This window comes from Acinonyx jubatus, chromosome C2, assembly GCF_027475565.1.
Source record: "Acinonyx jubatus isolate Ajub_Pintada_27869175 chromosome C2, VMU_Ajub_asm_v1.0, whole genome shotgun sequence".
NCBI lineage: Eukaryota > Metazoa > Chordata > Mammalia > Carnivora > Felidae > Acinonyx > Acinonyx jubatus.
Window position 1 is genome coordinate 12,844,242 of NC_069384.1, and position 13,448 is coordinate 12,857,689.

Below are 13,448 nucleotides of genomic sequence, written 5' to 3' on the forward strand. Positions count from 1 at the left end.
AGAGAGCATGCGCAGGGAAGGGGCAGAGAGAAAGAGAGAGAGAGAGAGAGAGGGAGACAGAATTGGAAGTAGGCTCCAAGCTGTCAGCACAGAGCCCGAGTCCAGGCGCGAACTCAGGAACCGTGAGATCGTGGCCTGAGCCCAAGTCAGATGCTCCACCGACTGAGCCACCCAGGTGCCCCGTGAGCTTGCTTTTTAAAAGAGAGGTGTTTTCTAAGCATACCTGTAGTCCAGAGGCCCCTAGAGTTCCTGTCGAAGTGCCTCCAACTCCTGAGCCAGGGGAAGTGGGCATCCAGGTGAGGCCTCCCGGAAGTGGCGTCCTGAGTTCCTAGGTTCGGGTGGGGAAGCGCTTGGATCCCCCACTCGTTCCCCAGCTGGTTCACTGTGCTGTTTGGAACCATCAGTCTCAGCTCGGCTACTTCCTTATACGCAAGGTCTGCAAGCGGAAAATCAAAACGGAGATGAATTTTTCCGGCATCTGAGGTCTAAGGAGGAAATGTTTTGCCGCGTGGGCCATCGCCTCTGGGCAAGGTGGGATTGGCCGGAAGGTCAGTTGTTGGGCCCGCTTCTAAAGGCGTTGGTGCCTCGGTTTCTCCATTCGCTCCCCCTTTGCTATCAACCGGCCCTAAGCAACCAGGTCGGAAGACATTTAATACTTGTATTCACGAAGATTCCCTCCTCTACCAAATTACTCGGCTCCGCTGAACGTCGCAAGCAGGACCTTGACTTTCGGTCTCTCATCTTCACCTCTGCATTGCCCCATTTTGGCGACAATCCTGCCGAGTCAACACAGCCAGGATCCCCGGCCTTTGCTATCTGGATCCAGTTTCTTATCCTCCACCATCCCCCAGAGGATTTCTGATCCCTTCAGCCTGCCTTCAGCAAGAACCCTCCTTGGTCCACTTAGCAAGAATCTCCCTTTACCCCTGATGTTTCCTCTTAATGATATCCATCCACTGGCTCCCACCCTGCCCCGTGGCTATCAATCTCATGTGCCCATGTGGTACTCAGACTTGAGTCCAATGCTCCCCATTACAGTGGTCCCTAGTCCTTATTGCCTTGAATAAAATCTTCCTTGCCGTGACTTCACAAGGGTCATCGAATAATTTTTTTCGTTAGTAGTATTTATGTATTTATTTATTTAAGATATTTATTTATTTTGGGGCAGAGCGCAAGCGGGGAAGGGGTAGAGAGAGGGGAACAGAGGATCCGAAGCAGGCTTTGCACTGACAGGCTGACAGCAGCGAGCCCGATGGGGGACTCAAACTCACAACCTGCGAGATCATGACGTGAGCCGACGTCGGAGGCTCAACCGAGTGAGCCACCCAGACGCCCCAGCAGTATTTTTGATATAAAGGGCTCTCACTACTTGTAATATCGGCCCGTGACAGAGCTGTTAGGATTACTATTGCTATCTCACAGATAAAGAACTTAAAACTCAATTAGGTCAGGTGACTCACCCGACAAGTCCAGGACAGGCAGTCACGCCCCCCCAACCCCCACCACCTGGGTCTTCTGACTCCCACATGCTTGCTTCCTACCAGAGGCAGAAATGAGGTGCTCTCTAGTTTGAAGAATGCTCGGAGCCAAGAGAGTTAGTGTCAGCGCGGAGTCTGAAGTATGACTTTGATGAATTCCCTGCCCCAATCAACAGGGACGGTTGTCTCTGCTAAGACAGGGAAGAGCCACCCCTTATTATGTAACAGCAGCTGCATGTCCCAGGAAGATCGCCATCCTTGCAGCATCTGAGCCTTGAGAAGCGCACTGGGAATGGACTGTTGGATATTTTGGGCCAGAGCTCTACCAGGGGAAATAATCTGAGTGATTGGAAAGAGCTTTTTTAAGCCCACCACGTCCTGTGAGGAGGTTGTGCGTCATCGGAGACATCACTTGGGTCTCAAAGGCTCTGTAAGCCTCCCCTTCTCACCAGCATATTTCAAGCTTATTGCCACTGGGCCAAACCAGGAGATAAAGGACACTCTGGGGAAAAAAAGAAATGGGTTTGAAAGGAACCAGGAGACCCTACCATTAAGTCAACAAGTTCAAAAAAAAAAAAAAAAAAAAAGGAACAGAAGAGAATTTGTAGTACTCACCTGTGCTCTGCTGGGGTCTCCAGAAAGGTGTCATTAAAGTAACGGCAGTGGTTTCGAGATGAATTTGATCCTTATAAAATGATCCAGCGAAGATGTTAGAGAGAAAGCCTGGGGAAAGAAAGGAGGAATCATGTAACCTGGGTCCAAATTCTGGATCAGTTACTAACTACTCACTTGACCTTAAATATGTCACCTCTCCTTTCCTGTCCTTAGCTTCCTTATTTGTACAACAAGGCAGTTGGGCAAGGTGACCCCACTTTTTAAGGCTCCTATAACCACCTGACACTCTTTAGCCCTCAATTTCCTGCCACAGCACCAAGGAGAAGGGTCGTGGCAGGCTGAAGCTATTGCCAATGGGCAGACAGAATACCTACCAGCATCCTGTACCCTAACACACTAAGGAAATAATAGTGTCACTGCCCCACCCAATTCACATCCAAATGGGGATTTATAGTTACAGAGCCTTCCATGCATATTATCTGAACTATTATGGTAAGCATTTCAGTTTCTTCCCAGGGTACTGGGAGACCCGACACAGATGTGAGTATATGAAAAAGATATGTTCTTTCACCAACTGGGAGAAGCAAAGTGAGCTTCCAGAAGCTGGCCATGATCAGGCCTGGACCAGCTGCTTCCCAATACAAGCTTTTGATTAAACCCTGAGGTGATGATTCCATTTTTGTGGTTATGTGTTTCTATCCCTCCTTCTCTCCCTTTATTCCTTCATTCATCTACTCATCCACACATCTATCCATCCATCCATCTCTCCACCATCAACCATTCATCCATCCATCTATATACCCATCCACCCATCTATCATCCATTCATCCATTTATCCATCCACCCACCCATCCGTCCATCATCCATCCATCTATCCACCCATCTATCCATCCATCCGTCCTTCCATCCATCTCCCCACCACCATCCATTCATCCATCCGTCTGTCTATATACCCATCCACCCATCCATCATCCATTCATCCATCTATCAATCCATCTATCCATCCACCCATCCATCCCTTTATCTATTATTCTCTAAAAATATTTACTGAGCACATAGTTGTAGGGGTTACGGAAAGACCTGTGTAGGATATTAGGGACAGGTTGAAGATGGGCCCTTGTACCAGAAGAGTCCTTTTTCAATCTGGGAAGACACACTTCTGCAGCAAACATTGTGCAGCTAGAATCACCAGTGCTGATAAGGAGACAAGAGAGTCATGGGGCAGTCTTTGCCCTTCTTTCCCTCTCCATCCCTTTCATTCTCTTGGACACCTATATAGCAGGTCTATCTCTGTCAAACTTCTTCTTTAGCTTCAAGTAATTATGTGGTCACATTTACACAGCAGAGAAAAGAATGGTAGGGAGCCATTTCACAAAAGAACATTACTGAGCTGCTTCCTGAATGATTGGCATTATTATTGCAGCTGGGCCTTCCTCCTTGACTAGAGGAAGGTCGCTGTAGTAAAATGGGCCCTTAGTTTTCTCAGAGCACATTAGTATTTAAAAAAAAAAATGGATGTACCCTCTTTTGGACACCTCTTCTGGAGCTTCTTAGTACGATTCTCATTCAACTTGTCTTATCATTAATTATACTACAAATGAATAATTAAAAGGATAAGTACTTGCTGTGATATTCTCCCTGACCATCCCACTTTTAGGATGGTTGTGGTAAACTGGAGTTTGTCAGAGGGACATGATCAGTATGGTGAGAAGGACATGGGCTAGAGATCACGCCATTGCATCAACAGCCTCCGATGGTGAACATCCACACCATGGGGACCTTGCAAGAAGAAGGAGGATGTTTGTCATGGGTTAACCTAGAAGTTCAAAGCTAAGACAAAATTCCAAGGCAGATTGTAGTGCAACATAACGCTACTCTTCAAAATAACCAAAATGTCCATCAAGTGAAAAATAAATGAACAAGATGTGGCATATTCATATGATGAAATATTATTCTGTGACAAAGGGAATGAAGTGCTGATAACCTGCTACAACATGGATGAACCTTGAAAACACTGTGCCAGACGCAAAAGGGGACGTATTGTGTGACTCCATTTATATCAAATAGCCAGAATAGCCAAACCCAGAAACAGAAAGTAGATCCGTGGTTGCCTGGGGCTGGGGGTGGGGTGGTGGTCGGAAGAAAATGGGGGGTAATTGCTAATGGGCATGGGGTTTCTTTTTAGGTGATGGAAATGTCCTAAACCTGGGGTAAGGTTTGCACAACCCTGCGAATATATGAAAAACCACTGACTTGTACACTTTAAATAGGTAAATTGTATGGAACATAAATATCTCAAAAAAGCTACTATAAAAATTAGTTTGCCTGTTTTTAAAGTCTAAAAAAACCCGAAACTACCTTTTAACAAAGAGAGTGAAAGAATACAGTAGCACGGCGCTCGACCCGTGGGAAGTCCTGGATGCCCTCTGTCTCACTTCCGTCCCCCTGACTTGTCCGGCAATGAGAAGACTGAGCTGAGGAAATAAGAACGCTTGTCATCCCTGGAGATACCAGCAAATACACGGTGACCGTCCGAAGGGAGTCGTAGAGGGTTCCTACAGTGAGGAGAAGGATGGGTCTGAGTTTGAATTTTCTTGAAAGTAAAGCCTTGAAGCCTAGAGTCGGGGCAAGTGATTGATCTGGGAGGCGATGCCAGGAGCCCATAGTTTGCAACAGGACAGGGGAGGCAGGGAAAGGGGAGCTAACATAAGGAGCATTGTCAAGGTCGCTGCTGTGGTCCTCTTGAGAAGCATACAGAATGCTTCTGCAGGTGCTCTGTTTGAAGGTGGGGGCTGGGCCACCCACCGACCAGCTCTTCTCCCCACCGACTGAGGGCTGCCCCACACTTCCAGGCTGTACTTGGTTAGGAGCCAAAGGGACCGCCACAGGGGCCCGGGGTCTGTGCACCCCATGCCTGGAGTGAGATGCCGTGAGTGAAGTGAGCCTGAGCTCACACAGAACTTTCCAGCACAGCTGTGACTGAGGGAGATGTGTTACAGGCACCAGACACATCGGCCATCGTGGGCAATTTTGGCTCAAACAAGCAACCTAGAGCATAGGACTAACATTTTTCAAAAGTGAAGTACAATAAAATAGAAGTGATCGAATGTATTGCATCTGAGAAATATCATTTCAGGAAATTTTTGTTTCATTACATGCTAAACATGTTTGCATGCATATGTATGTATTGGGGGGCGGTATAAGAAGTATTTGTGTCCACGCCTCGCAGAGAAAAATGCTGCTCTGCTAGAAGGATCTAAATTCTTTCGGGAAGGGAAGTTCAGTTTAAAGTAAGGTTTTAGGTTGTAGGGCAGTAACTGGATGAGAGGTATGTCCTGGTAGGAAGAACAGGAAAGAGGTAGAGCCCAAGGAGAGCTGGGCCCTGGGCTTGTCAGTTTCTTAGCAATAACAATCTAGGACCACCTACCTTATGAAAAGAGATTTAAGAAATTGGCTTATGCAATTATAGGAACTGGTAAGTTCAAAATCTGCAGAGGAGGCCACTAGGCTGGAAACTCAGGCAGGGTTTCTATGTTAACAGTATTTTTAAAAAATATATAATTTTTTAAATGTATTTTTGAAAGAGAGAGAGAGAGACAGAGCATGAGCAGGGGAGAGGCAGAGAGAGAGGGAGACAAAGAATCGGAAGCAGGCTCCAGGCTCCAAGCTAGCTCAGAGCCCGTCATGGGGCTTGAACCCACAAACCACGAGATCATGACCTGAGCCGAAGTTGGACGCTCAACCAACTGAACCACCCAGGTGCCCCCTATGTTACAGTCTTGAAGCAGAATTTCTTCTTTCAAAAATCTGATTTTGCCTTTCAAGACCTGCAACTGTAAGATGAGGCCCACCCACATTATTGAGGGCAATCTTCCTCACTTACTAAAAAATGATTATAACTGTGAACCCCATCTACAAAAATACCTTCAGAGCAACACCTAGATTCAAGTTTGATTAAATTACTGGGTACAATAGCCTAGCCAAGCGGACACATAAGCACGACCATCACACCTGACATGCAGGGATTTGGACCAATAGAGCTCTTGGTTCCTTTCAGTTCTGCAGCACCTTGAATTCGAGCTCATTCTCTGACAGCCTCAAAGCTAAATGCTTTGAGAATGGACTTTACAGCCGGAGGCTTGTGCTGCGTTATTCTGAAATTCCAGAATATTCCATCCGAGCCCTGTCCCTAGTTTTACAGGTGAGGGAACGCAGGTACAGAAAGTCCAGTTCATTCTGTAGAAGTCCCGCCACGAACTTGTCGCCAAGCCCTTGCTGTCAGTGACACATTCTGTCATTCTCAGACAGCATGCGAAGGGTTCCAAAATGGTAGTTTGCTCTGGAAAAGTAGGGAAGGAAATACTCTGTTTTAACAGAATCTCGACATTACTGTGAGTGGTTCTCATTCTCTTGAACAAGGGGATAGTTGTGTTTTCATTTGATGGTGAACATTATTGAGAGCACATTTCCTACAGAGAACAGGCCTGGGATCCTTCCTTATGGGAGGAGGAGAAGGACTTTTCCAGAAGAAGGAGAGGGCAACAGCTGTTCTGGGAAACTGAAGCCACTCTGCCTTGGGTGGGTTTTCCCTCATCAGAACCAGATGTGCAAATGTGTCTGGGCCCCTCCACCTCACCACAGGGTGACCAAGCCCGGAAGGGGGGATGTGCCTCAAAAAGGCTTTTCTTCGAGTTGGATGCCTGTGATCCCCTGGTGGAGGCTGGAGGAGGGGGCCCTGTGGCCAGGAGTGCACTGGCCTCTCTCCCCGTTCCTTCCTCTGTGCTCTCGGGCCTTCTAATCATTTAAACATGGAAGCGACCAGGTCCCCATCTTTACACGTGCTCAGTTCTTACTCTAGCATCGTTTCGGTAAGGTTCACATTGGTCAAGGCCTCAGTCTCTCGTCTGTGGTTTGTAAAGAACTTAGCTTAAGCTGTACTTTTATCTGTTATTTGTTGAGGATCTGTGTAAGATTTCATTTGAGAAAAACAAGTTCCACTGCATATATACATAATCTGAAAATCAGCGCTGAGGACAACAGGAAATTAAGGTGATAGTCTTAGATGTGATGAATGTAATATAACATGAAAACATCTGGGGAAAAATTACCCAATTGCATATGACCCTCCAAAATACTCTTCTCAATTCCCTTATTTACAGTCTCCTCTATTAAGAGTCAAACATTCCTGTATACAGTCAGAAATTATTAAAGAAGGAAAGGTATATGTGACACAAGGCAAAACCTGTCCTATTTGGACAAAGTTGGGAGACGAGCTACCGAATAGGGCGCATCTTACCCGAAGGCGCGGGGCTACTCCAATCTCCCCTCCCCTCCCTCCTTCTACCCCCCCCCCCCCCGGCCCCCCAGCTCCCAACAACGCACAGCGCGTCTGCCCGTTCCAACAGACTTAGCTGGCTTTCCATCAAATGGACAATAATCTCCCAAGGGGCTCGTTTCTCGCTCAGACAAACATAACGTGTCAAGCCAGGAACGCAACCCACATATTAGGTGGGAGAAAGTACTATTTTTTACAGGAACCTCAAATACCTCTAGTTTCTGATTTTTTCCCCATGTGGATGCAATTAAACAAAATAAAAAGATATTACTTGGCTTTGGAGGGAAAATAAACACCTTCTGAAATTAAAGAGGCTTGGCATGATGTTGACTTTTAGTTGTACTTCTGCTCGTGAGAAATAGTACTTACTTACATTATAACCAGATTTATTCAAAGAAGGCTTTCTGGCATTTCTCTTTCACCTAAAAGTGGGGTGACCGCCTGACTGCTCCATAGTGGGCCTTTGCTTGTGCTGTTTGGAGTAATGGCGAATAAGTGTGTGCTCTGGCACAGGGGTCGATGCCAGGAATCGTGAGGAGCATCCGGTGAGGGAAAGGGCCAGGACAGGGTGCCCCGGGACAGCTGGGGATAGCACAGCATGGCGGCAGGGGAGCGGGGCTTGGGCTCTGGGTTTCCACCAGCAACAGCATCACAGAGCCACGTATATTTCACCAAGTCCTGCGCGGGAGTTTGTGGATTTCCTGTTTCATGCCTTCTCCCTGCACAACACTCCTCCTCCTTCAATCATACCATTAGGGACCGCAAGGGGGAAGAGTGTTCTCATCTTGGCCTTGTTCCAGGTCTTCTCTCTTTAGCCTTTCACTTCTGTGGGCACCTAGAGGATAATGATGACCCAGTGCTTGGCTCGGATTTCCTAGTTCCCCACCTTCCTCTACTTCAGCTTCTCCCAGAGAAACCCATTCCCTCCTACCGAGTGTCTCTGCCTGGGGATTTGCAAGCCTTCCCTCTTTTGTCTCCTAGCTCCCTCCCTCTGCGGGTGGAAGTCTTCTCTGCCAGTTGCCTGACGCTCTATGGCAGATGTGGGTATGGGTGAGGACCAAGGCGCTATGACACAGGTAACTTCGAACAAGAGAAATTTATTCTCAGGGTTCTGGAGGCCAGAGGTCCAAAATCAAGTTATCTATCACCAGAGTTGCATTCCCTCCAGAAGTTTTTGGGAAGATCCTGTTTATTGCCTGTTCCAGGTTCTGGCAGATGCCAGCATCCCTGGGCTTGTGGCTGTGTCACTCCAGTCTCCGTCATCGTTGTCACATGTCATCTTCTCCTCTCTCTTGTGTGTCTCTTAGAAGGCTACTTGTCATGGGATTTAAGGCCAATGCAGGTAATTCAGGGTGATCTCCTCTCAATACCCTTCACTTAATTACATCCGCAAAGACCCTTTCTCCAAGTAAGGTAAGAGTCACAGGTTCTGGGGATTAGGACATAGACACAACTATTTTTTGGTCTGGAGTTGAGGGGAGGGGTTCACCCTTCAACCCACCATAAGCATATAGGGCTCTTTTGGTTTTATGTGACAAATAAGCAAAAGGGAAATGTGTGTGTTCGTGGACACGGCAAGTATAGGGGAGACTCGCGCTTCAAGTGGACCTAAGGGCTCCAGTGATGTTACCAGGGCTCTTTTCTAGCTTTTGTTCCATTTCTCAGCTCTACTCATCTCAGCCAGACTTTGTTCTTTCTGTAAACCTTTCCCATGGGCTATGTATGAGGTCCCCAGAGACTCACACTCATGACCTTACAGTTGAAGAAGACAGTCTTCCTGGACAGCTCTATAAAACATTCCCAGGAAAGACTCCGATTGGCCAGCCTGAGTCACATGCCTCTTTCTGCCGAAAAAAAAAACGTGTAGAGAGGGACTTTACAAGGACTGACAACCCCCCTCGAACTACGTGGAAGAGTGGAAGCATCGTTCCTCCAAGGAAGGGATGCTGGGTAGGCCAACTAAACCTTCTTCTCCCCTCCACCATCGAATGAGGCACAGCTTTACATCCGGAAGACTCCAGGCCCCTGCTCCCATGCGAAGTAACCAGCCGATAACACCCCACATTGCAAATTCGCATCAGGAAACAGTGGGACTGGCGTGGCCCCTGAAGAAAGAGAACTTACTCATGGCCACATCTAAGAAAGACGCCTATGTGGAGTCTCCAAAACACTCGACGTGGAAAACCTTAAGGAAAATGAGAACCTGTGCATAAAATTTCCAGACAGGTGGCACCTGGATATAATAACTAAAAGGAATCCAGAAAAGTCCTGAATGTCTGAAAATTAAGCAACACGCTTCCAAGTAACCCACGGGGCCAGTAAGAAATCACAGTGGGTATTAGAAAATGTCTAATATTTTCTAAGTGCTGAGTAAATTGGGTAATTTACTTAGAGTGCTAAGTAAATTGTGACATGTGACAGCTTGTGGGAATGCAACAAAAGCCACGCTGAGAAGCAGATGTATATCCTTAAATGCATATACTGGTTGGCATGGGGGGCTAAAAATATGAGATAGACGTAAATTTCAAAAAGCTAGGGGCTTGGCCACGCTGGGGGAATTGTTGCCTCCTGAAAAGTCCAAGCGGGGTTCTGTTTTCGGGCACATCTGGATCGGGGTATCAGAACATGTCACGAGGAGTCCGCTCACCCTGTTTTCCCCACTTGCTTCCATGTTGACTTTGTTCTCGGGTAGGTTCTATTCGTGGGATGATGAAGACACCTCAGCTTTGTGTCCCCCAAGCTTGGCCATTTCATGAAAGGGGGGGATAAACTGTCCTAAATAGCCCCAGAAAAGGCTTCTGGGTTGACTCTGATTTGTGGTGCTGGGGTCACGAGCCCTCCTCTGAAGCAGTCAATATGACTGGGGGTTAAGATAGTCCCATTTGATTTCAATGTGAAACTGATGATTTGGACACTTTAAAACCCAGCCGTCACCAGGAATCAGCATGTACTCTTCAAAAACAAACCAACCTCATTTGTTTTTGTGTTCGTGGTTTCGGAGGTATTCGTTTTCAAGTTCAAGAGGAATGATCCGACACGTGATCTGATTCCCATGAAGCAGGTGATGAAGGCTGCCATGATATCTTTGCGGTGGAGGAGATGGAATCGTAGTGCACTTACAGCTGAGTTGAGCCAAGCCGGCTCGTTGGCTGCTGCTGATCACTTCACCCTTTTCCTAACTGCCAAGCCATCTGCTTCAACTGTGTTGATGAGCAGTGTGGTGGGATGCCTCTTCAGTTGACGTTCTTAGGAGAATTCTCTTTAAAGGGTAACCCAGAGCTTTTTCTCCTGCTTCTGGCAGAATCTCTTTTCAGCATTTCTCTTGGACAAATCTCCAAGGGGATTTTTTTTTTTTTTCAGATTTGAAGACGATAGAAAACAGAAAGACGAAGATAATGTCGTTGATCAGAGAGCACGTTGAACAGAGATGCCCGGGGAGGACCCGTGAAGGAGAGAAAATCCAGGTTGGAAAGAAAGTGGGTCTCCTCTGACAACAGTCTCTAGGCTATTTCGCCAAAGGGCGCGCTGGGTGCATCTACGGAAGCCCAGGCCGACAGGAGTTGAATCTCACGGTGTTGGGCGCGGCAGGTTATCTTTCTAAGAATTTGTTTGTTTGCGTGCTGTGAAATGATGTCCTACCTCAGTTTCCTCATCCACACAATGAAAGCAGTAACAGTACCTACCTCGCAGAGCTGTTAGGATGCAGTGAGATAATACTTGTGAAGTCATTAAAACAGTGCCCGGAGCGTAGAACATGCTAGAAAAGTGTTAACAAAAAAAATTGGGGGTTAGATAGACTCTGGTTCATACCCCAGTTCTGCCACTTTCTGGCTGTGTGACCTGGGGAAGTGTCTCAACCTCCCTGGGCCACTTCTTCATCCATGAAATGAGACAGGAAGGACGACCCACAGGTGTGGATAGTACGAGGCAGCGTGTGAACTAAGCGGGGCAAGCTGGCCCTCCGTCCACAACCCTGGTTAGTAACCAGAGACGTTGAGGATAAGCAAGAGTGACTGCCCTTGACCCTTGAAAAACACGGGTTTGAACTACATGGGTTTGAACTACACAGGCCCAAGCATACATGGGTGTTTTCCGATAACTACGGTCCAGTACTATAAATGTATTTTCTCTTCTTTGTGATTTTTCTCAAGAACATTTTTTCTCCAGCGTACCTTATTGTGTATTTATTTGTAATACATGTAACATACAAAATGTGTGGTAATCAATTGATTATGCCATCAGTAAGGCTTCTGATCAACAGTAGGCTATTAGGAGTTAAGTTTTGGGGGAGTCAAAAGTTACACACAGATTTTCAACTGTGCAGGGTGTGGGGGTCAGCACCCCTCATGGCCTCGTATTTCAAGGGTCAACTGTACTTGACTTCGCGATACTGTTTTCCCCCAAGTTTCCAATAAAAACAGGCTCAGAGCCATTATTATCATCTTACAGATGAAGAATGTGAGCCCAGGAATAACTTGTTCAGCCTCATGGTGCTTTTCAGGGGCAAACCCGGATTGGAATGGAAGTCTGCTGCCTCTACCCCCACACTCTAAAACACGGGGCACACAACCTCTCAGCCCCTGAAGACTGAATTTATCAGAATCTAAGCATCCCATGAGGAAGATCCAAGGGTCTTAGTGCAACACAAGACTAAATGAGCTGAAACTATGACATAGATATCAAAAAAGTAAATGTGATCATCTCAGACAGTTCTGGGTATGTTCTCATTGTCATCTCATTGTCATCTGCCCCACCCCGGACTGGCTCTGGATATTTGAACACAGTCACATTTGGTTGGCCTAAGTTAACTAGAATTTTCCATCGTCCTGGAACGCCTTTAACCAGGGTTTTTGAGATAATTCTTGAAAGGCAAATACTCCATATCTGGATTGTAACTTCACTGAAACTCACAGATACCGAGGAACAAATTGCCGACATCTTTTCTTTTGAACAACGCCTGACCCATGTTGAACCGCCTACAGCGGCAGAGGAGATGAGAAGACCCAGCTTGGGGGGCTGCGGGCTCTGAGGGTATCCAGCTTGCATCTTTGCCTGGGGCTATGGGATGTAATCCCTCGAGACTGTCTCTTCCCGCTGGAGCTTCAGTGCTGGTTCCAGGCTATTCTCTGAAAGTAACTTCTCCAAGGTAGAACAGCTGACAGAGAGAGAGAGAGAAAGAAATGAGAGAGGGAGAGAGAGAGGAATGCGGGGGAGAGAGAGAGAGAGAGAGCTCAGATTCCCAATCCACAAGGGAGTCGGGGTGGGAGAGCCACAATCCAGAAGGAAGGAGACTGTAGCCCATGAGGCTGGATGCTGTGCGGAGAAGGTCCAAGGAAGGATGCTTCCACAAACAACATGGTGGGAGGAAGGCAAGAATTTCTGATGAAGACTTTTCAGCAACAGGGGAATGGCAGTGATAACTGACGCTAGTGTGCAATTGCGTGTCAGCCATTGTAGTCCCACTCAGCCTCGTTTTATGTGTCTATCTCAGCTAACCAAGACAAAGCAAGTAAAGGATGAAACAAGCTTTCAACAGGAAGGGGTTGGCTCAAGCCTTGCTTTCATGCTTTTCCGAGACCAATAATAACGACCCTAGTAGACAGGAAATGTTACTGTCCCCAATTTACCGAAGAGAAAACTCAGACATATAATCTAAGTATCTTGCCCGCGACAGAGCTGGCATTTGAACCCGAGTGTTTTGGCTCCAGTGCGCCATACCGTGCAGAACTGCCGAAGACGTGAATGAGTGGTTGGCACTGGGATGTGGATGTCAACCTCTCTGTCTTCCCTGTGAAGGATTCAGCACGGTCACTCTTGCTTACCAGTTCAGGGTACCGCCTTCTTTCTGGGGCCTGGGAAGAGAGGCTACATCCTGCCTTAAGGCAGACCAGTGATGAAAACGGAAGGCGCAAATGGAAACAGCTGACAAGGATACACCAAGGCCATAATAAGGCGGGGGAGGTGGGGGAGGCGGGGGAGGCGGGGGGGAGATTCTTTCCAAGGCACAGAGCAGAGGTAAA

At 47.2% G+C, this 13,448-nt stretch overlaps 1 long non-coding RNA gene across 2 annotated transcripts; it reads right to left on the reverse strand.

Moving 5' to 3' along the window:
- Positions 1-12,578, reverse strand: LOC113594395 (uncharacterized). 2 transcript variants are annotated; one of them, XR_003414786.2, is made up of 4 exons: positions 11,112-12,578; positions 4,452-4,567; positions 2,094-2,201; positions 1-436 (listed from the first exon to the last, which is right to left on the reverse strand). It is a non-coding gene; the product is annotated as an uncharacterized LOC113594395 (long non-coding RNA). The 2 variants fall into 2 exon arrangements; XR_008297566.1 differs by lacking the exon at positions 11,112-12,578 and having other exon boundaries at positions 4,452-7,040.
- Between the last annotated feature and the right edge of the window lie 870 nt (positions 12,579-13,448).